The following is a 24,088-nucleotide window of genomic DNA, read 5'->3' on the forward strand; positions in this document are numbered from 1 at the left end:
CGTAGACGACGTATCGACGATGAGTTTGATGACACCGATGAAGAGCTATACTATCTTCAAAAGTGCCAGGTAAGCAAAACCCCCTTGTTCATTCTGATACAATCCCACTCTCTCGCTCCTGCTCTCTTTTACTGCATTAGGACAACAACGATTCAACTGTTACATGTTGCGGTAGTTGAACCCCTTTCCTATGCATGACCTGTCATTGCCACAGTAAATAGATGAAACCCACTAGCATGAGTAGGAGTTGTTTGAGCCCTGATGTGCCTACTCATTCATGCTTGTTTGTCATGCCTGCTACTGCTTAGAGTTGAGTCAGATCTGATTCATCGGGGATGAATTAGAGATGTGTGAACATGTCCTACTGTGTGTGAGCTAAGTGTGTGAACACGATTTGGTAAAGGTAGCGGTGAGAGGCCATGTAGGACTACATGGTGGGTTGTCTCATTGAAGTCGTCCTCGGGAACTAAGTTCTCTGTTTGTGATCCATGAATAGCTACTACCACACATTGGGCTCCTTAATTGACCCTCTCGACTTATTAATCAACTCGATCTCTATCCAGGAGTTGCAACTAGTTTCTGGTGTTTGTAAGTTGTGCTAGTAGTCTACCAAGTGGCACCCGGTACAGGTGGGCTTGGGTCAGACTAGGCACTGTGGCCGGGTATGCCAAGGGACGCCCATTTGGTGGGCTTGGAACCTTGTACACATCATTTGGGGCCGTGAACGACACCCCGGCCGGATCTCCTTGCGGATGGAACCCGAATGGGCGATAAACCTGGACTAGAGACTTGCGTGGTTAGTTAGGTCGTGGCCGACACCCTCGCCTGGCTTCCGCTTGAAGGTTGCCGAGATACATGACGTGTACATGGCGGTAAGTGGCGAGAGCATGTGTGAAGAAGTACACCCCTGCAAGGTTAATATGATCTATTCGAATAGCCGCGTCCGCGGTAAAGGACCTCTGGGTTGCCTATACAGTTCATAGACAACTGAAAGTGGATACTCTAAAATATGCAAGATAAGCATGAGTGCTATGGATGGCGTTCTCGTAGGGAGACGGGAGCGGATCCATAGTGGTGTATTGATATGGTGAATATTTGGACTCGTGTGCACCACCTCAAAAGAGTTACTTGCAGTCGAAGTTCAGGATAGCCACCGAGTCAAAGCTGGCTTGCTACTGTTAAACCCCACCATCCCCTTTGTTGATGCTGATGCATATGTAGTTAGTTCTGATGTAAGTCTTGCTAGGTACATTTGTACTCATGTCTGCTTATTTTATGTTTTTGTAGAGAGACTTCCGTGTCACTAGTAGTTCTGCGTGGACTTTGACGTTTGGCTTGTTACCTCAGCTACGATCTTGTGCCCTCGGCAGGATCTGGTAGATAGTCAGGCTTTTCGGACTTTTTCATTTGTAGATGTCTGTACCCAGACATGTTAAGCTTTCGCATGTGCTTTGACTTGTATGCTCTGAATGCTGGGTCATGAGACCCATGTTTGTAATATCTCACTCCTCGGAGCCTAATGAATAAATACTGGAGTTGTAGAGTCATGTTGTGATGCCATGTTGTATTTGCACATATCGAGCGTATTGTGTGTATGTTATTGAAATGCTTGGTTGTGTGGGATCCGACTATCTAGTTGTTTATCCTTGGTAACCCCTCTTACCGGGAAATGTCTCCTAGTGCTTCCACTGAGCCTTGGTATCTTGCTACTGCTCCGGGGCACTTAGGTTGGCCGGCATGTGTCCTTCTTCGTTCATGTGTCTGTCCCTTCGGGGAAATGTCACGCGGTGTCTACCAGAGTCCTCTTAGCCTGCTACAGCCTGGTTTACCGGAGTCCTGCTAGCCCAGTTGCTACAGCCCGGGTTCACTCGCTGATGACCGACATGCTCGTTGTTGGGTCATGTATGCATGTCCCCGTAAGTTAGCGCCACTTTGGGTTCATGACTAACCATGTCAGCCGGGGCTCCTTGTCATATGGATGCTAGCGACACCATCATATACATGTGCCAAAAGGCGCAAACTGTCCCGGGCCTGGTAAGGCGACACCCGTGGGAATACCGTGCGTGAGGCCGCAAAGTGATATGAGGTGTTACATGCTAGATCGGTGTGGCACTGAGTCGGGGTCCTGACAAGTATGAATAAGCCGACAAATTAGTAAGTCGGTCATTCGTTAACATTTTGTGGTTTACCAAGCATTAGGCACTCTATGCAGATCAGCTTGCAAATAGAAATATTACGAAAACAACTGCACCTACGGATCCGGAAATTGCTATGAAAAGGGAAAATAAAAGACCTAAATGAGTGCAGATACAAGATCTAGTCTGTCAATGGGCATCTAATAAAGGCAGTATAGAGATCCTAATTGGCATAGATGGCATGATCGCAGTATTACAATGCATGCTCGAATTGTTTAAACAAGTTAGAATCTATAGGGGAGAAATGGCGATGAACGCCGACGAACTATGAAAGAACTGCAAAGAAAGAGCAGAGCACTTACAGATCTAAAGAAGAGAGGCCTTGAAGCATCGGAGCGCCGCTGGAGTGGTCGGGGTGCTATGGATGAAGCTTCGGTGACATTTGAAGCGGTGGCAAAGGCATAGTCGAGTTGGTCGGTGAACACAAAGAGGTGCGGCAGAGCTGCGGGCGCGAGGAAGACGACGGTAAAAGTAAGTCCTGAAGCCCCTCGCATGTATTTATAAGATGGTAAGAAGGCGGAACGGCAAGTGCGAAAACAGAGGAAGCGCAGTAAATTTTGGGTGAAAAGGCGCCTCAATTTTCGGGCCTGGCGGATGTGCTCAAAGATTCGCTATGGTGTCACATCTAAGCTCCATGAATTCAGGAAGGTGATGTCACGGCACGAAGAAACAACAAATGTCAAGTATAAAGGTGTCAAAAGCCGGCAGTATCCCATAACCCAGCCAAAAGATAAGCTGAAGAGGCAAAAGAGAAGTTCTGGATCACCAAAAGATGCCTCGGACTTAATTCCAGTGTGAAGTTTAACATGGATAGATCCAAGTTAACCTCGGGGCTAATGTTGGGGATATAACAACAGTATGACCCGGCCGGGATATGACCGGACCATCCTATGGTGGCTTGATGACCCACAACTATAGGGGATCTATTGCAGTCCTTTCGATAAGTAAGATTGTCGAACCCAACGAGGAGCAGAAGGAAATGACAAGTGGTTTTCAGCAAGGTATTCTCTGCAAGCACTGAAATTATCGGTAATAGATAGTTTTGTGATAAGATAATTCATAACGGGTAACAAGTAACAAGTGTAACAAAGGTCCAACAAGGTGGCCCAATCCTTTTTGTAGCAAAGGAAAAGCCTGGACAAACTCTTATATAAAGCAAAGTGCTCCCGAGGACACATGGGAATTATTGTCAAGCTAGTTTTCATCACGCTCATATGATTTGCGTTCATTACTTTGATAATTTGATATGTGGGTGAACCGGTGCTTGGGTGCTTTCCTTCTTTGGACAAGCCTCACACTTATGATTAACCCCTCTCGCGAGCATTGACAACCCACAAGTGTAGGGGATCAACTGTAGCCTCTTTCGATAAGTAAGAGTGTCGAACCCAACGAGGAGCTAAAGGTAGAATAAATATTCCCTCAAGTTCTATCGACCACCAATACAACTCTACGCACGCTTAGCGTTCACTTTACCTAGAACAAGTATGAAACTAGTAGCACTTTGTAGGTGTTGTTGGATAGGTTTGCACGATAATAAAGAGCACGTAAATATAAACTAGGGGCTGTTTAGATGAAGACACAACTAAATTAATTTTTGTAGAGAGCTTTTTGTCACGAGAAAGTTATTTTTCCCTAGGCAATCGATAACTAAACCGGTAATCACTATTGCAATTTTATTTGAGGGAGAGGCAATTTCATAAGCACCCTTAAAAGCAACAAATTCTTCAATTTGTTGAACATCATAGTAATTATAAGCACCCTTAGCATACGAAGATACGATTACATTATCACTAAACTAACATTGGTAGGGAAGGTGTTTCTTAGGGTTTTCAGAACAAGTAAAATCATATATTTCACATAAATTCCAAGCATAGCATTGCAAATGATGAATTTGATCCAGTAAAATTTCCCCTTTTTCAGATATACGGTGTCGCACATAACAAGCATGCTCATCTAAAGATTTGCCCTCAACTAAGCTAGTTGGGGTTTCAGCACGAGCACATAGGGATCAAAGATGATCCAAGTAAAAAAGCTTTGGGAGTGTGATAGATTTTGAGTGGTTCTTCAACCACTGGTTCAGTACGTACAACTATTTTTTTGGTATTTAGCATTTCCTACCCATAACTAAAGATAGAAAACAACTAAGAACAGCAAATAAAAATTACTTAGTGATAAAGCAAACAAGCACACACACGAATATTCACCCCACGCTATGACTCCCCGGCAACGGCGCCAGAAAAAGGTCTTGATAACCCACAAGTGTAGGGGATCAATTGTATCCTCTTTCGATAAGAGTGTCGAACCCAATGAGGAGCTAAAGGTAGAACAAATATTCCCTCAAGTTCTATCGACCATCGATACAACTCTACGCACGCTTAGCGTTCGCTTTACCTAGAACAAGTATGAAACTGGTAGTACTTTGTAGTTGTTGTTGGATAGGTTTGCAAGATAATAAAGAGCACGTAAATATAAACTAGGGGCTGTTTAGATGAAGACACAACTAAATTAGTTTTAGTAGAGAGCTTTTTGTCACGAGAAAGTTATTTGTCCCTAGGCAATCGATAACTAAACCGGCAATCACTATTGCAATTTTATTTGAGGGAGAGGCATAAGCTAACATACTTTCTCTTCTTGGATCATATGCACTTATGATTGGAACTCTAGAAAGCATCCGCAACTACTAAAGATCATTAAGGTAAAACCCAACCATAGCATTAAAGCATCAAGTCCCCTTTATCCCATACGCCACAACCCCCTTACTGAGGTTTATGCTTCTGTCACTCAAGCAACCCACTATAAGTGAATCATGAACATATTGCAACACCCTACAGCAGGAATCCCTCATGCTTGCGTGACTTAGAGGGCACAATAGGACATCACAAATAATAAAACATGCAACTCAAACAAATCACGATCATCAATTAACCCATAGGACAAAACGGATCTACTCAAACATCATAGGATAGCCATACATCATTGGGAAATAATATATAGCGTTGAGCACCATGTTTAAGTAGAGATTACAGCGGGTAAAAGAGAGGTTACACCGCTGCATAGAGGGGGGAAGAGTTGGTGATGAAGGCGGTGAAGTTGTTGGTGTAGATCGTGGTGATGATGATGGCCCCTGGTGGCGTTCTGGCGCCACCGGAAGCAAGTGGGAGAGAGCCCCCCTTCTTCTTCTTCTTTCTTGACCTTCTCCCTAGATGGGAGAGGGGTTTCCCCTCTGGTCCTTGTCTCCCATGGTGTGGGAGGGGCGAGAGCCCCTTCGAGATTGGATATGTCTTTCTGTCTCTCTCTGTTTTTGTGTTCCCAGATTCTGCCCTTTCATCGTTTCTTTTATATCCGGAGATCCGTAACTCTGATTGGATTGAACATTCACCATATCTCTGTTACCCCAAAAATTCTACCAAAATTATGAAAAATAAATTTTTTGTATAGCAAGATACTGCAAAAATAATCAGAACCGTTTGACGTCCCAGTAAAAAATGTAAAATCATGCACTACAGCCAAAGTTTCTGTCCTGCACCACACAAACCAACAAGCATTGTAAACATCCTAAAGGCAAACCTTGGCACATTATTTTCATAATACAATGGAACTATACAAGGGGATAGTTATTTATGATGAAAAGTTTCTGTAATTAAGATTCACAAAGTTTTCGTGAGAATGAACAAAGTTCAAGGAGCTCTCCCACTTTAACAATGCTTGTCTTTCTTACTTTCACTTTACTTTTTGGAAAGTTTTAGGTTCCCCTCTTTATTTTTGTGTTTTTAAAATAAATGAAAGCACTCAAAAGAAATAAATGACTCTCTAAAACTTCCGGGTTGTCTCCCTGGCAGTGCTTTCTTTAAAGCCATTGAGCTAGGCATATAGTGCTCAAGTAATGAATCCACCCGGATCCCAAGGTATATCAAAGCCAAATTTAATTAACAATGATTTGTAATTTAGTAGTGAGCACAAGGTAACATATATCATGCATCAACGAAGTCTAACTATCTTCCTATGCATCGGCATGTCATAAAAGAACAATTCATGCACACAAAGTAAAGGCCAATGCATAGTATATACAGTTTCTTGCAATTTTATCATATTGGAAACATTGAGAGGTGGAGATATAGTTCCTCTCTCATAATAATTTCAAGTAGGAGCGGCTAGCACATGCATATCACATTCATCAAAATTATCATGTGCATTGGTAGAAGGCAACCCGTCAATATAATCCTTAATAAGCACAAACTTCTCTTATATAGTGTAGCTTGGAGAATTCAAAAAGATAATAGGACTATCATGCGTGGGTGCAATAGCAACAATTTCATGTTTAACATAAGGAACTATAGCAAGTTCATCTCCATAAGCATAATTCATATTGGCATCTTGTCCACAAGCGTAGCAAGCATCATCCAAAAGGGATTTTTCAAGAGAATCAACAGGATCATAACAATCATCATAGCAATCATCCTTCGGTAAGCACGAAGGGAAATTAAACAATGTATGAGTTGAAGAGTTACTCTCATTAGAAGGTGGGCACGGGTAGCTAATCCGCTCTTCCTCCTTTTGTTCTTCGCTCTCCTCATTATCTTTTTCATCCAATGAGCTCACAATTTCATCAATTTATTCTTCCATAGACTCCTGCAAAATATTAGTCTCTTCTTGGACAGCGAAGGAGTCCTCAATATATGGTTTAACATAGGCATTAGAAGGATAATTATCATAACAATATTTAAATATGGCAAAAATTTCAGATTTGTAGAGAGTAGCATCATACTTTTCAATCAAAGAAGCAATTTCATAAGCACCCTTAAAAGCAACAAATTCTTCAATTTGTTGAACATCATAGTCATTATAAGCACCCTTAGCATACGAAGATATGATTGCATTATCACTAAACCCACATTGGTAGGGAAGGTGTTTCTTAGGGTTTTCAGAACAACTAGTAAAATCATATATTTCACATAAATTCCAAGCATAGCATTGCAAATGATGAATTTGATCCAGTAAAAGTTTCCCTTTTTCGGATATACGGTGTCGCACATAACAAGCATGCTCATCTAAAGATTTGCCCTCAACTAAGCTAGTTGGGGTTTCAGCACGAGCACATAGGGATCGAACATGATCCAAGTAAAAAGCTTCGGGAGTGTGATAGATTTTGAGTGGTTCTTCAACCACTGGTTCAGTAGGTACAACTAATTTTTTTTGTATTTTGCATTTCCTACCCATAACTAAGGATAGAAAACAACTAAGAACAGCAAATAAAAATTACTTAGTGATAAAGCAAACAAGCACACACGAGAATATTCACCCCATGCTATGACTGCCCAGCAACGGCGCCAGGAAAAGGTCTTAATAACCCACAAGTGTAGGGGATCAACTGTAGCCTCTTTCGACAAGTAAGAGTGTCGAACCCAATGAGGAGCTAAAGGTAGAACAAATATTCCCTCAAGTTCTATCGACCACCGATACAACTCTACGCACGCTTAGTGTTCGCTTTACCTAGAACAAGTATGAAACTAGTAGTACTTTGTAGGTGTTGTTGGATAGGTTTGCAAGATAATAAAGAGCACGTAAATATAAACTAGGGGCTGTTTATATGAATACACAACTAAATTAGTTTTAATATAGAGCTTTTTGTCACGAGAAAGTTATTTGTCCCTAGGCAATTGATAACTAAACCGGTAATCACTATTGCAATTTTATTTGACGGAGAGGCATAAGCTAACATACTTTCTCTTCTTGGATCATATGCACTTATGATTGGAACTCTAGCAAGCATTCACAACTACTAAAGATTCATTAAGGTAAAACCCAACCATAGCATTAAAGCATCAAGTCCCCTTTATCCCATACGCAACAATCCCCTTACTCGGGTTTGTGTTTCAGTCACTCACGCAACCCACTATAAGCGAATCATGAACGCATTGCAACACCCTACAGCGGGAATCCCTCATGCTTGTGTGACACGGAGGGAACTATAGGACAGCACCAATAATAAAACATGCAACTCAAACCAATCACGATCATCAATTAACCCATAGGACAAAACGGATCTGCTCAAACATCATAGGATAGCCATACATCATTGGAAAATAATATATAGCGTTGAGCACCATGTTTAAGTAGAGATTATAGTGGGTAAAAGAGAGGTTACACTGCTGCATAGAGGGGAGAAGAGTTGGTGATGAAGGCAGTGAAGTTGTTGGTGTAGATCGCGGTGATGATGATGGCCCCTGGCGGCGTTCCGGCGCCACCGGAACCAAGGGGGAGAGAGCCCCCCTTCTTCTTCTTCTTCGTTGACCTTCTCCCTAGATGTGAGAAGGGTTTCCCCTCTGGTCCTTGGCTCCCATGGCGTGGGAGGGGCAAGAGCCCCTCCGAGACTGGGTCTGTCTCTCTGTCTCTCTCTGTTTTTGCGTTCCTAGATTCTGCCCTTTCACCGTTTCTTTTATATCCGGAGATCTGTAACTCCGATTGGATTGAAACCTTCACCCAGATTTAACTCCAAAAATTAGCTTTCTTTTTGCAAAAGAAGAGCGTCAACTGCCTTACGGGGTGCCCACGAGGGTCAGGGGCATGCCTACCCCCCTCGGGCGCGCCCACCTGTCTTGTGGCCCCCTCAGGCACCGTCTCGCGTTGGTTTTTCTTCCCAAAAAAATCATAAATATTCCAAAAATGGTCTCCGTCTATTTTTATCCCGTTTGGACTCCGTTTGATATGGGGTTTCTGCGGAACATAAAACATGCAACAAACAGGAACTTGCACTGGGCACTGGATCAATATGTTAGTCCCAAAAATAGTATACAAAGTTGCCAAAAGTATATGAAAGTTGAATAATATTGGCATGGAACAATCAAAAATTATAGATACGATGGAGACGTATCAGCATCCCCAAGCTGAATTCTTGCTTGTCCTCGAGTAGGTAAATGATAAAAAAGATAATTTTTGATGTGGAATGCTACCTAGCATACTCTTGATCATATGTCTAATCATGGCATGAATATTAATACATGAGTGATTCAAAACAATAGTCTATCATTTGACATAAGAACAATAATACTTCGAGCGTACTAATAAAGCAATCATGTCTTTTCGAAACAACATGGCCAAAGAAAGTTATCCTTACAAAATCATATAGTCTGGCTATGCTCCAACTTCATCACACAAAATATTCAAATCATGCACAAACCCGATGACAAGCCAAGCAATTGTTTCATACTTTTGACGTTCTCAAACCTTTTCAACTTTCATGCAATACATGAGCATGAGCCATGGATATAGCACTATAGGTGGAATAGAGTATGATGGTGGGGGTTGTGTGGAGAAGGCAAAAAGGGAGAAAGTCTCACATTGACGCGGCTAATCAACGGGCTATGGAGATGCCCATCAATTGATGTCAATGCGAGGAGTAGGGATTGCCATGCAAGGGATGCACTAAGAGCTATAAGTGTATGAAAGCTCAAACTGAAACTAAGTGGGTTTGCATCCAACTTGCTTGCTCATGAAGACCTAGGGCATTTGAGGAAGCACATCATCGGAATATACAAGCCAAGTTCTATAATGAAAATTCCCACTAGTATATGAAAGTGACAATATAGAAGACTCTCTATATGAAGAACATGGTGCTACTTTGAAGCACAAGTGTGGTAAAAGGATAGTAACATTGCCCCTTTTTTTCTTTTTTTGTGGGCGGGCTTCTTTGGCCCCCTTTTTTTAATTTAGGCTTCTTTGGCCTCTCTCTTTTTATATATTTTTTATTTTTTTAGGGGGAAATGCTCTATAATGATGATCATCACACTTTTATTTACTTACAACTCGATATTACAAATCGATACTAGAACAAAGATATGACTCTATATGAATGCCTCCGGCGGTGTACCGGGATGTGCAATGATCTAGCATAGCAAAGATATCAAAAAATGGACAAGCCATGAAAACATCATGATAGCTATCTTACGATCATGCAAGGCAATATGACAATGAATGCTCAAGTCATGTATATGATGATGATGGAAGTTGCATGGCAATATTATCTCGGAATGGCTATGAAAATGCCATGATATGTAGGTATGGTGTCTGCTTTGAGGAAGATATAAGGAGGCTTATGTGTGATAGAGCATATCATATCACGGGGTTTGGATGCACCGGCGAAGTTTGCACCAACTCTCGAGGTGAGAAAGGGCAATGCACGGTACCGAAGAGGCTAGCAATGATGGAAGGGTGAGAGTGCGTATAATCCATGGACTCAACATTAGTCATAAAGAACTCACATACTTATTGCAAGAATCTATTAGTCATTGAAACAAAGTACTACGCGCATGCTCCTAGGGGGATATATTGGTAGGAAAAGACCATCGCTCGTCCCCGACCGCCACTCATAAGGAAGACAATCAATTAATACCTCATGCTCCAACTTCGTTACACAACGGTTCACCATACGTGCATGCTATGGGAATCACAAACTTCAACACAAGTATTTATACAATCCACAACTACCCACTAGCATGACTCTAATATCACCATCTTTATATCGCAAAACTATTGCAAGGAATCAAACATATCATATTCAGCGATCTATAAGTTTATGTAGGATTTTATGACTAGCCATGTGAATGACCAATTCCTATCATCTATCTAAATAGATATAAGTGAAGCAAGAGATTTAAATTCTTTCTATAAAATATAGGCCCACTCTCTAACAAATATAAATGAAGCAAAAGAGCATTCTACAAATGGCGGTTTTCTATGTGAAGAGAAACAGGAAATCCAAACTTCACATGATATATGTGAAGCATTCTATAAAGCCATACTCAAAAGATATAAGTGAAGTGCAATGACAATTCTATAAAACAACCATGGACTATATCATACCAGCATGGTTCATAAAAGAAAAGTGAAAACTAAATGCAAAAGACGCTCCAAGACTTGCACATATCGCATGAACGAAACGAATCCGAAAACATACAGATACTTGTTGAAGAAAGAGGGGATGCCTTCCGGGGCATACCCAAGCTTAGACGCTTGAGTCTCCTTGAATATTTACTTGTGGTGCCTTGGACATCCCCAAGCTTGAGCTCTTGCCTCTCTTCCTTTTCCTCATATTGAGACTTCCTCGATCAAACACTTCATCCACACAAAACTTCAACAGAAAACTCGGTAAGATCTGTTAGTATAATAAAGCAAATCACTACTCTAAGTACTATTGCAAACCAACTCATATTTTGTTTTTGCATTGTGTCTACTGTAATATAACTTTTCCATGTCTTAATCCACTGATATAAATTGATAGTTTCATCAAAACAAGTAAACTATGCATCAAAAACAGAATCTGTCAAAAACAGAACAGTATGTAGCAATCTGAACATTCACCATACTTCTGGTACCCCAACAATTCTACAAAAATTAGGAAAAATAAAAACATTGTATAGAAAGACAGTTCAAAAAGAATAAGAACCGTATGACGTTCCAGTAAAAAATGTAAAATCGCGCACTACAGCGAAAGTTTCTGTCCTGCACCGCACAAACCAACAAGCATTGTAAACATCCTAAAGGCAAACCTTGGCACATTATTTTTATAATACAATGGAATTGTACAAGGGGATAATTATTTTTTTTGAAAAGTTTCTGTAGTTAAGATTCACAAAGTTTCCGTGAGCATGAACAAAGTTCAAGGAGCTCTCCCACTTCAACAATGCTTGTCTTTCTTACTTTCACTTTCCTTATTGAAAACTTCTAGGTTCCCCTCTTTATTTTTGTGTTTTTAAACTAAATGAAAGAACTCAACAGAAATAAATGACTCTCTAAAACTTCCGGGTTGTCTCCCTGGCAGCGCTTTCTTTAAAGCCATTAAGCTAGGCATATAGTGCTCAAGTAATGAATCCACCCGGATCCCAACGTATATCAAAGCCAAATTTAATTAACAATGATTTGTAATTTAGTAGTGAGCACAAGGTAACATATATCATGCAACAATGAAGTCTAACTCTCTTCCTATGCATCGGCATGTCATAAAAGAACAATTCATGCACACAAAGTAAAGGCCAATGCATAGTATATACAGTTTCTTGCAATTTTATCATATTGGAAACATTGAGAGGTGGAGATATAGTTCCTCTCTCATAATAATTGCAAGTAGGAGCAACAACCACATGCATATCACATTCATCAAAATTATCATGTGCAATGGTAAAAGGCAACCCGTCAATATAATCCTTAATAAGCACAAACTTCTCTGATATAGTGTAGCTCGGAGAATTCAAAAAGATAATAGGACTATCATGCGTGAGTGCAATAGCAACAATTTCATGTTTAACATAAGGAACTATAGCAAGTTCATCTCCATAAGCATAATTCATATTGGCATCTTGGCCACAAGTGTAGCAAGCATCATCAAAAAGGGATATTTCAATAGAATCAACGGGATCATAACAATCATCACTAGACAATGCCAGCGCGCGTTGCTGCGCCCGTCTATTTTTTCAATCAAATGATTGTGATTTTTGTAAATATATGAGGCATAACAAGGAAGTAACTTGTGAAAAGGATTTCTCCCCAATAGAAGAGTGGAACTAAAAAACAATTTGTTTCATGATTCTTCATAAAGCTGTAGTGCTCCTCACATTCTTTGTAAGAGATTGCGAAAGAAATACATCAATTTTTGCAGAATAACAATCGAAAATTTTAGTAAGAACTGTTTCAATCAGAGCCTCATTTGGTCGTACATAACCATATATTTTCTTCACTGATAAATATCATCCTAAGCATAAAAATGACTTGTTACATGATCGTTGCATGGATATGCAAATTAAATAACTATTTCTTAGAAGAACAAATGAAATTGTTATGCTTCATTCCTAAAATGTAATACATACTGTAATAAAAAAATTAAAGCAGTCGCTTGCAGGAAATATCTGTAAAGACAGTCATAAGATGGAGCTGGTACCAGGAAACTACAAATCACTTGCGGGAAAGGGTCGGGTAGGTGTATTCCAGACGTAATAATCGTTGAAGATACATACCCTAAAAGCCTGCAACCTGTAATAATACATCCTTACACATTATGAAAGTGAAGTGCATAGGTTCAATCTGAACACATGATTTCCCTGAAAGATAAACCGAGGAAAGTACATGGAGTACGGACATAGGATTTATCTCTTAGCAACTCATATATAAAAGAGAAAAGTCCTTCCTTGCACTTTAGGACCTTCAGTAACCAAAAACTATTGAGCCGGCAGTGTCTATTTTCATACTCGCGTGTTGGCCTAAAATGACATTAAATTGATCTATGAGTAACATCCAGATAACATATTTATTTGAATAGACAAAGATATTATAGCCAGGAAAGACTAATTTTTCAATGTCCCGGAAATTTATATTAAGGCTAACCGATCATACATTGCTGGATAATCTTACTTCAGATCAGTGATTTTGTCGTTAGAGCAGTGGCCCAGCCTGTCTAGCGCTATCTAGCAAGGAACAGAAACTCGTCTAGGATTATATAAGGAATCCAATGGCCAGAGACATCCAAAATTTCAAATCCGACAGCTAAAATCGCCGATAGCCTAAGAGGGCTTGATTAATACGTGGTTTTAATATGCTTCAGAAAATCAAAGGTATATATAAATATACTTCATATTTGGTTTTTGATGTCTAGATTGACGTATTTTTCCGGTGTCTTGAAATTGAAACACTCCATGTGAAGATGTGCACATCATATCAGCTCATTTGTACCATGCCCAGAAGACAAATCACTTACTTAATAGAGAACAAAAATGACATGTAATTAAACCGCAACAAGTTACAAAAACAAAGCAGTCAATATGTGCAGGAATCTGTGCAATGTTTTGGAGGTAAATTTGCACTGAAGTGGAAATAGAGAAGCATTCCATGACCTCTCGGCAGATCAAAACCTATATTATCTTCCTCACACTCTTGCTTGGATTGGCATTTAGTTCAGCACCTACAGGGTTACAATCTACACTACTTCCGCATATGATTCCTAAGCATTTGAAATTAAAGGAAGAAAAAATATGCATATAATCTGACCATATACATGCAGTAGCTTCTGAAGGGCCTTCTTTATTGGCAAGAAAGCTTCCGAAGAGCCCATAGTTTTCTAAATCTCTAATAATAGGTAGGCATACAATTTACTTTTAAAAGCACACTTAAGCGACTATAGTAGTGCCTAGTAATATATGTGGTACAGTACAACCACAACAACTGATCTTGTATCATAATACGGATCAGGCATTGTCTACAGAACACAAAAGGAATCAGAGTTAGTGTATCCTCACAGAAGATCGTTGGACCAAAATTGGAATTATTGTATCATAATATTAGAAGCAAAATACCCATGACGCATTACCTGCAATATCCATGTGTCAGTTGCAGCGTCAGATGGTTTGTCGACATGCAGGTTTTAACTAAGCATGATAGAACCATCACCAACATATATAAATTTTACAACTTACCATAATTGATCATCTCCCAAAATAGTACCTATAGATAGAACACATGTTCTAATGCCCCTGGCCTGATTTTAATTAATTATGGAATACGAACTAACTACACCCTTTTGCATCCCAAGAAGATGAGTCCCTGCGAAGCTTTGTACCTTGTGAACCTCATTGACCTAACCGGATAAAATCAAGAGAAAAATTATGTGATTGAAATGGAGTTCAGAAGTGAAAAAACATACCTAAAATAAAATCAATCACAAATTAATACTGGTGGTATTAAAAGTATCCCAATTCTGCTAATCAGTTGCAATATTATCTGTCGAAGAAGAGCGCAGAACACAGAGAAGCTAATGTATAGTCATTTGCATGGTGAAAAATTTCATCCCTAGTCACTCAAAAAACTGGAAACTTAAGTCAATACCTGCAAGACATGCCTTGTGAGATGAAGCAAGAGACTATCTAGTGTGGGAGATGGAAGATGGGGCAAAGTAGTGGAACCTAAGTTTCAAGCACATTTTTTCTTGGCATAGATTATCAGGAAAGTTTCATTCGATATTAATGTCATAGGCATCATCAAGCCATTCACCTAACGCCATCATGGTAGGAGGGGTTTGTCACGGCCGCTTCACGCCTTCATGAAAGGAAACTTCTTCGACCTCGACTCCCTACAACCCTCCCAGCGATGCCGTCTCGCCACCCTCGGCCTCACCATCATCTAATGCAGGGGAGTGACACTGCCACCTCCATCTCCCCTTTTCCTGCCTCTAAATCTCACTGAGAAGTAACTCATCTCTTCCCCTCTCCTGTGGCATCCTCTCTTACCCTCCCGTGGCTCCTCGTCCTCCTCCCATGGCCACCAAATTATGCAAGGATTTTTTATTCATGTCGTTCTTTGTCACCAGGTCGTCAGCAAGGTCTTAGTCCATGATCTGTTCGTCTCACGCTAGAGGTGGGATTCACGTTTCATCGCGGATTGGACAAATAAGTGACGCGTCTTGATTCAGATTGGTTTGGAATTGTTCAGATGGTGGAGATGGAGGAGAAGTCTGGGCGAGGGCTCGAGGAGGTGGATGAGGAGATGGTGGCCATCACCGCTACTTCGGCCAGGAAAACGGGGGCACTCCGGTTCGTGCATATCGACTCAGTCACGGCGAGTCACTCTTGCCCAAGATCACGCGATGGTTGTCGCTCACAAGCAAAAGCAGTCACATCATCATCTTCAGGGCTATGTGCTCCTGCCCTTTAGGCCCTTTGCCATCACGCTCCAGTACGTCTGAAGAAACCACAATATTCACACTTATAAATTAATTTTCAGTCCTTTACCATGGCATCAATGATACAGAAACATAAACTAAGCAATCGTACATCCTTAATGCATGGATGCTAAACATAAAGATAATGGTATGGCAGTCCTTGTGAATGAACTAATTAATTGGGCGACAGCCACCGGAGAACAACTCATTACTCATGTATACATAATCTCTTAATATCACACACACTTAGGTTAGGAGTAGCAAAACGAAAAACAGCTGAAAGAATGAGAAAACTATTTCTTTCAAGCACGTGAACACGCTGTATCACACACCACGGTCATTCTTATGGGTTGAACATCAGGAAGAAGGCAATACCATATGCACTGTTGAAGCCAACGCCATAGTGGACTACCAGGACACACCGCGTATCGGACGGCGTGCTATTTCAGTCCTAAACTCCTGATCCGCTGGAGAGCCGCTGCTAGGTACACACCTAGGGTCCGCCCTTGATTGAAGTCGTGGTTGAAGAGGACACCTAGGGTCGCTAGTGGGAGGGGTTGACTGAGTCTTGCGGTGACCGCCGCCGCTTAAAGTGGAGATCGACAGAAGAATACGCCGGAAGTGGCTGGGGCGACGATGCACTATGATCGGCCGACACTTGGATCGATCGGCCCTCGGTTCACCCGCATCTAGCACTTCTGCTTGATCCCCTCGAGCTGGATTCCCTTGCGAGTGGCATGAGGTGGTCGCCCGCCTAAATTCAGCGGCCGCGGCATCCACCTTGGTTAGGGTTAGCGAGCACACCAATCGCCCAAGACCAATCGGTTTGATGCTTTTTGGACCGCTCACGGAATGCTCCCTCGCTATGTGGGCTGTTTGGCCCAATTAACCAGATTAGTCAGAAAAAGTTACGGGAGTAGCTGGCCTCACCGAGATGCAACCTGCGGGGACGGGAGCTTTGCATCCAACGGCTAGAGACGGCCATAAAGTGAAATCAGACGACTCAGAAGGCTGATAGCGTGAGGGAGCTCCTAGGGTGCCCAGTTTTAATGTCTTAAAATAGCAATCATCCTTCGGTAAGCACGAAGGGAAATTAAACAATTTATGAGTTGAAGAGTTACTCTCATTAGAAGATGGGCACGGGTAGCTAAACCGCTCTTCCTCCTTTTGTTCTTCGCTCTCCTCATCATCTTTTTCATCCAATGAGCTCACAATTTCATCAATTTCTTCCTCCATAGACTCCTCAAAATATTAGTCTCTTCTTAGACAGCGGAGGAGTCCTCAATATATGGTTTAACATAGGCATTAGAAGCATAATTATCATAACAATATTTAAATATGGCAAAATTTTCAGATTTGTAGAGAGTGGCATCATACTTTTCAATCAAAGAAGCAATTTCATAAGCACCCTTAAAAGCAACAAATTCTTCAATTTGTTGAACATCATAGTAATTATAAGCACCCTTTGCATACGAAGATACAATTCCATTATCACTAAACTCACATTGGTAGGGAAGGTGTTTCTTAGGATTTTCAGAACAACAAGTAAAATCATATATTTCACATAAATTCCAAGCATAGCATTGCAAACGATGAATTTGATCCAGTAAAAGTTTCCCTTTTTCAGATATACGGTGTCGCACATAACAAGCATGCTCATCTAAAGATTTTTCCCTCAACTAAGCTAGTTGGGGTTTCAGCACGAGCACATAGGGATCAAAGATGATCCAAGTAAAAAGCTTCGGGAGTGTGATAGATTTTGAGTGGTTCTTCAACCATTGGTTTAGTAGGTACAACTAATTTTTTTGGTATTTTACGTTTCCTACCCATAACTAAAGATAGAAAACAACTAAGAACAGCAAATAAAAATTACTTAGTGATAAAGCAAACAAGCACACACGAGAATATTCACCCCACGCTATGACTCCCAGCAATGGCGCCAGAAAAAGGTCTTGATAACCCACAAGTGTCGGGGATCAATTGTAGCCTCTTTCGAAAAGTAAGATTGTCGAACCCAACGAGGAGCTAAAGGAAGAACAAATATTCCCTCAAGTTCTATCGACCACCGATACAACTCTGTGCACGCTTAGCATTCGCTTTACCTAGAACAAGTATGAAACTGGTAGTACTTTGTAGGTGTCGTTGGATAGGTTTGCAAGATAATAAAGAGCACGTATATATAAACTATGGGCTGTTTAGATGAAGACACAACTAAATTAGTTTTAGTAGAGAGCTTTTTGTCACGAGAAAGTTATTTGTCCCTAGACAATAGATAACTAAACCGGTAATCACTATTGCAATTTTATTTGAGGGAGAGGCATAAGCTAACATACTTTCTCTTCTTGTATCATATGCAGTTATGATTGGAACTCTAGCAAGCATCCGCAACTACTAAAGATCATTAAGGTAAAACCCAACCATAGCATTAAAGCATCAAGTCCCCTTTATCCCATACGCCACAACCCCCTTACTAGGGTTTATGCTTTTGTCACTCAAGCAACCCACTATAAGCGAATCATGAACATATTCCAACACCCTACAGCGGGAATCCCTCACGCTTGCACGACACGTAGGGCACAATAGGACAACACCAATAATAAAACATGCAACTCAGACCAATCATGATCATCAATTAACCCATAGGAAAAAATGGATCTGCTCAAACATCATAGGATAGCTATACATCATTGGGAAATAATATATAGCGTTGAGCACCATGTTTAAGTAGAGATTACAGCAGGTAAAAGAGAGATTACACCGCTGCATAGAGGGGGGAGAGTTGGTGATGAAGGCGGTGAAGTTGTTGGTGTAGATCGCGGTGATGATGATGGCCCCTGGCGGCATTCCGGCGCCACCGGAAGCAAGGGGGAGAGAGCCCCCCTTCTTCTTCTTCTTCCTTGACCTTCACCCAAGATGGGAGAAGGGTTTCCCCTCTGGTCCTTGACTCCCATGGCGTGGGAGGGGCGAGAGCCCCTTTGAGATTGGATCTATCTCTCTGTCTCTCTCTGTTTCTGCGTTCCCAGATTCTGCCCTTTCACCATTTCTTTTATATCCGGAGATCCGTAACTCCGATTGGATTGAAACCTTCACCCAGATTTTTCTCGGAAAATTAGCTTTCTTGCGGCAAAAGAAGAGCGTCAACTGCCTTACGGGGTGCCCACGAGGGTCAGGGGCGCGCCCCCTGCCTCGTGGCCCCCTCGGGCACTGTCTCGCGTTGGTTTTTCTTCCCAAAAATCATAAATATTCCAAAAATGATCTCCGTCGGTTTTTATCCCATTTGAACTTCGTTTGATATGGGGTTTCTGCGAAACATAAAACATCCAACAAACAGGAACTGGCACTGGGCACTGGATCAATATGTTTGTCCCAAAAATAGTATAAAAGGTTACCAAAAGTATATGAAAGTTGAATGATATTGGCATGGAACAATCAACAATTATAGAAACGACGGAGACATATCAAGAATCTACAACTATGACAGAAGAATTAGGATAAATCTAACCATAGCATGAAACTTATGGATCCAAATCAGCCCCTGAAAAAGCAACACATAAACTAGGGTTTACCCTTCTGTCACTCTAGCAACCCATCATCTACTTATTACTTCCAAATGCCTTCCCCTAGGCCCAAATCATGGTGAAGTTGTCATGTAGTCGATGTTCACATAACACCACTAGAGGAAAGACAACATACATCCCATCAAAATATCGAACGAATACCAAGTTCACATGATTACTTATAACAAGACTTCTCCCATGTCCTTAGGAATAAACATAACTACTCACAAAGCATATTCTTGTTCATAATCAGAGGGGTATTGAATATCATTAAGGATCTGAACATATGATATTCCATCGAATAAACCAGCTAGCATCAACTACAAGGAGTAATCAACACTACTAGCAACCCACAGGTACCAATCTCAAGTTTTGAGACAAAGATCGGATATAAGAGATGAACTGGGGTAGAGATACATGACACTTCAAGGATTTGGATCATTCATACGTCTCCAACGTATCTATAATTTTTGATTGTTTGATGCTATTATATTACCCATTTTGGATGTTTATGGGCTTTACTTTACACTTTTATATCACTTTTGGGACTAACCTACTAACCGGAGGCCCATCCCGAATTGTTGTTTTTTTGCCTATTTCAGTGTTTTGAAGAAAAGTAATATCAAACGGAGTCCAAACGGAATGAAACCTTCGGGAGCGATCTTTTTGGAACAAACGCAACCCAGGAGACTTGGAATGGATGTCAGGAAGCGAACGAGGCGGCCACGAGGGTGCCCGGCGTGCCCTAAGGGGGCGGGCACGCCCCCCACCCTCGTAGGCCCCTCGTGGCTCCACCGGCCAACTTCTTCCTCCTATATATATCCATGTACCCCGAGAACATCTAGGAGAACCACAAAAACCTAATTCCATCGCCGCAACCTTCTGTATCCGCGAGATCCCATTTTGGAGCCTTCGTCGGTGATCCGCCGGAGGGGGAATCGACCACGGAGGGCCTCTACATCATCTCCAAGGCCTCTCTGATGAGTTGTGAGTAGTTTACCACAGACCTTCGGGTCCATAGTTATTTGCTAGATGGCTTCTTATCTCTCTTTGAATCTCAATACAAAGTTCTCGTTGATCTTCTTGGAGATCTATTGGATGTAACTCTTTTTGCGGTGTGTTTGTCGAGATCCGATGAATTGTGCATTTACGATCAAGTTTATCTATGAGAAGTATTTGAATCTCCTCTGAATTCTTTTATGTGTGATTGGTTATCTTTGCAAGTCTTTTCGAATTATCAATTTGGTTTGGCCTACTAGATAGATCTTTCTTGCAATGGGAGAAGTGCTTGGCTTTGGGTTCAATCTTGCGTTGTCCTTTCCCAGTGACAGCAGGGGCAGCAAGGCACGTATTGTATTGTTGTCATCGAGGATAAAAAGATGGGGTTTATATCATATTGCATGAGTTTCCTCTACATCATGTCATCTTTCTTAATGTGTTACTCTGTTCTTCATGAACTTAATACTCTAGATGCAGGCAGGAGTCGGTCGATGTGTGGAGTAATCGTAGTAGATGCAGAATCATTTCGATCTACTTGTTGCAGACGTGATGCCTATATACATGATCATGCCTAGATATTGTCATAACTATGCATTTTTCTATCAATTGCTCGATAGTAATTTGTTCACCCACCGTAATACTTATGCTATCTTGAGAGAAGCCACTAGTGAAACCTATGGCCCCCGGGTCTATCTTTTATCATATAAGTTTTCCATCTACTTTATTTGCATCTTTTACTTTCCAATCTATATCATAAAAATACCAAAAATATTTATCTTATCTTATTATCTCTATCAGATCTCACTTTCGCAAGTTTCCGTGAAGGGATTGACAACCCCTTTATCGCGTTGGTTGCGAGGTTCTTGTTTGTTTGTGTAGGTGTGTGGGACTTTTGAGGAGCCTCCTACTAGATTGATATCTTGGTTCTCAAAAACTGAGGGAAATACTTACGCTACTTTGCTGCATCACCCTTTCGTCCTCAAGGGAAAACCAACGCAGTGCTCAAGAGGTAACAAGAAGGATTTATGGCGCCGTTGTCGGGGAGGTCTTCGCTCAAGTCAAGACATACCAAGTACCCATCACAAACTCGTCTCCCTCGCATTACATTATTTTCCATTTGCCTCTCGTTTTCCTCTCCCCCACTTCACCCTTGCCGTTTTATTCGCCCTCTCTTTCCTGTTCGCCTCTATCTTTCGTTTGCCTTTTGTGTGCTTGTGTGTTGGATTGGTTGTCAAGATGGCTCAAGATAATACCAAATTGTGTGACTTTTCCGATACCAATAATAATGATTTCCTTAGCACTCCGATTGCTCCTCTTAATTATGCTGAATCTCATGAAATCAATGCTGCTTTGTTCAATCTTGTTATGAAAGATCAATTCTCCGGCCTTCCTAGTGAAGATGTTGCTACTCATCTAAACAACTTTGTTGATTTGTGTGATATGCAAAAGAAGAAAGATACAGATAATGATATTGTTAAATTGAAGTTATTTACGTTTTCACTTAGAGATCGTGCTAAAACTTGGTTTTCGTCTTTGCCTAAAAATAGTATTGATTCTTGGAATAAGTGAAAAGATGCTATGTGAAGACTCTCTCTCATTTAAGAATTTCATATATTGGTATTTTATTCAGACAGCAAGCAAAACAAAAGAAAACAAAATGACGCTCCAAGCAAAACGCATATCATGTGGTGAATAAAAATATAGCTCCAAGTAAAGTTATCGATGAACGAAGACGAAAGAGGGTATGCCATCTGGGGCATCCCCAAGCTTAGACTCTTGGATGTCCTTGAATATTACCTTGGGGTGCCTTGGGCATCCCCAAGCTTAGGCTCTTGCCACTCCTTATTCCATATTCCATCGAATCTTTACCCAAAACTTGAAAACTTCACAACACAAAACTTAACAGAAAACTCGTAAGCTCCGTTAGTATAAGAAAATAAAACCACCTCTTAGTTACTGTTGTGAACTCATTCTAAATTCATATTGGTGTTAAACCTACTGTATTCCAACTCCTCTATGGTTCATACACTCCGATACTACTCATAGATTCATCAAAATAAGCAAACAACACATAGAAAACAGACTCCGTCAAAAACATAACAGTGTGTAGTAATCTGTATTATTCGAATACTTCTGTAAATCCAACAATTCTACCAAATTAGGACAACATGAGACATTTGTGTACCAATCCAGAGCAAAAAGAATCAGAACAAAAGCATGTCTATGTGAATTATCAAAACTAATTTCCTCTGCGCAAAAGTTTCTGATTTTCAGAAGGATCAACACAACTATCACCGTAAGCTATCCTAAAGGTCTTACTTGGAACTTTATTGAAACAAAAGCTATAAAACATGATTACCACAGTAGCATAATCATGTGGAGACACAAAAACAGTAAGGTTAAATATTGGGTTGTCTCCCGACAAGTGCTTTTCTTCAATGCCTTTCTAGCTACGCATGATGATGATAATGATGCTCACATAAAAGATAAGAATTGAAACATAAAGAGAGCATCATGAAGAATATGACTAGCACATTTAAGTCTAACCCACTTCCTATGCATAGGAATTTTATGAGCAAACAATTTATGGGAACAATAATCAACTAGCATAGGAAGGTTAAACAAGCATAACTTCTAAACTTTAAGCACATAGAGAGGAAACTTGATATTATTGCAATTCCTACAAGCATATATTCCTCCCTCATAATAATATTCAGTAGCATCATGAATGAATTCAACAATATAACCAGCACATAAAGCATTATTTTCATGATCTACTTGCATAGAAATTTTACTACTCTCCACATAAGCAAATTTATTCTCATCAATAGTAGTGGGAGCAAACTCAACAAAATAACTAACATGTGAAGCATAATTCAATTGAAAATTAAAATCAAGATGACAAGTTTCATGGTTATCTTTATTCTTTATAGCATATGCGTCACCACAATAATCATCGTAAATAGGAGGCATCATAATAAATTTGCTCATCAAAACTTGGGGGACAAAAAATATCATCTTTATCAAACATAGCATCCCCAAGCTTGTGGCTTTGCATATCATTAGCATCATGGATATTCATAGAATTCATACTAACAACATTGCAATCATGCTCATCATTCAAATATTTAGTGACAAACATTTTAATGCATTCTTCCTCTAGCAATTGAGCACAATTTTCCTTTCCATCATTCTCATGAAAGATATTAAAAAGATGAAGCGTATGAGGCAAACTCAATTCCATTTTTTGTAGTTTTATATTATAGACTAAACTAGTGATAAAACAAGAAACTAAAAGATTCGATTGCAAGATCTAAGATATACCTTCAAGCACTAACCTCCCTCGCAACGACGCCAGAAAAGAGCTTGATGTCTACTACGCAACCTTCTCCTTGTAGTCGTTGTTGGGCCTTCAAGTGCAGAGGTTTGTAGGACAGTAGCAAATTTCCCTCAAGTGGATGACGTACGGTTTATCAATCCGTGGGAGGCGTAGGATGAAGATGGTCTCTCTCAAACAACCCTGCAACCAAATAACAAAGAGTCTCTTGTGTCCCCAACACACCCAATACAAGGGTAAATTGTATAGGTGCACTAGTTCGGCGAAGAGATGGAGATACAAGTGCAATATGAAAATATAA

Source organism: Triticum aestivum, chromosome 4B (genome assembly GCF_018294505.1).
Source record: "Triticum aestivum cultivar Chinese Spring chromosome 4B, IWGSC CS RefSeq v2.1, whole genome shotgun sequence".
NCBI lineage: Eukaryota > Viridiplantae > Streptophyta > Magnoliopsida > Poales > Poaceae > Triticum > Triticum aestivum.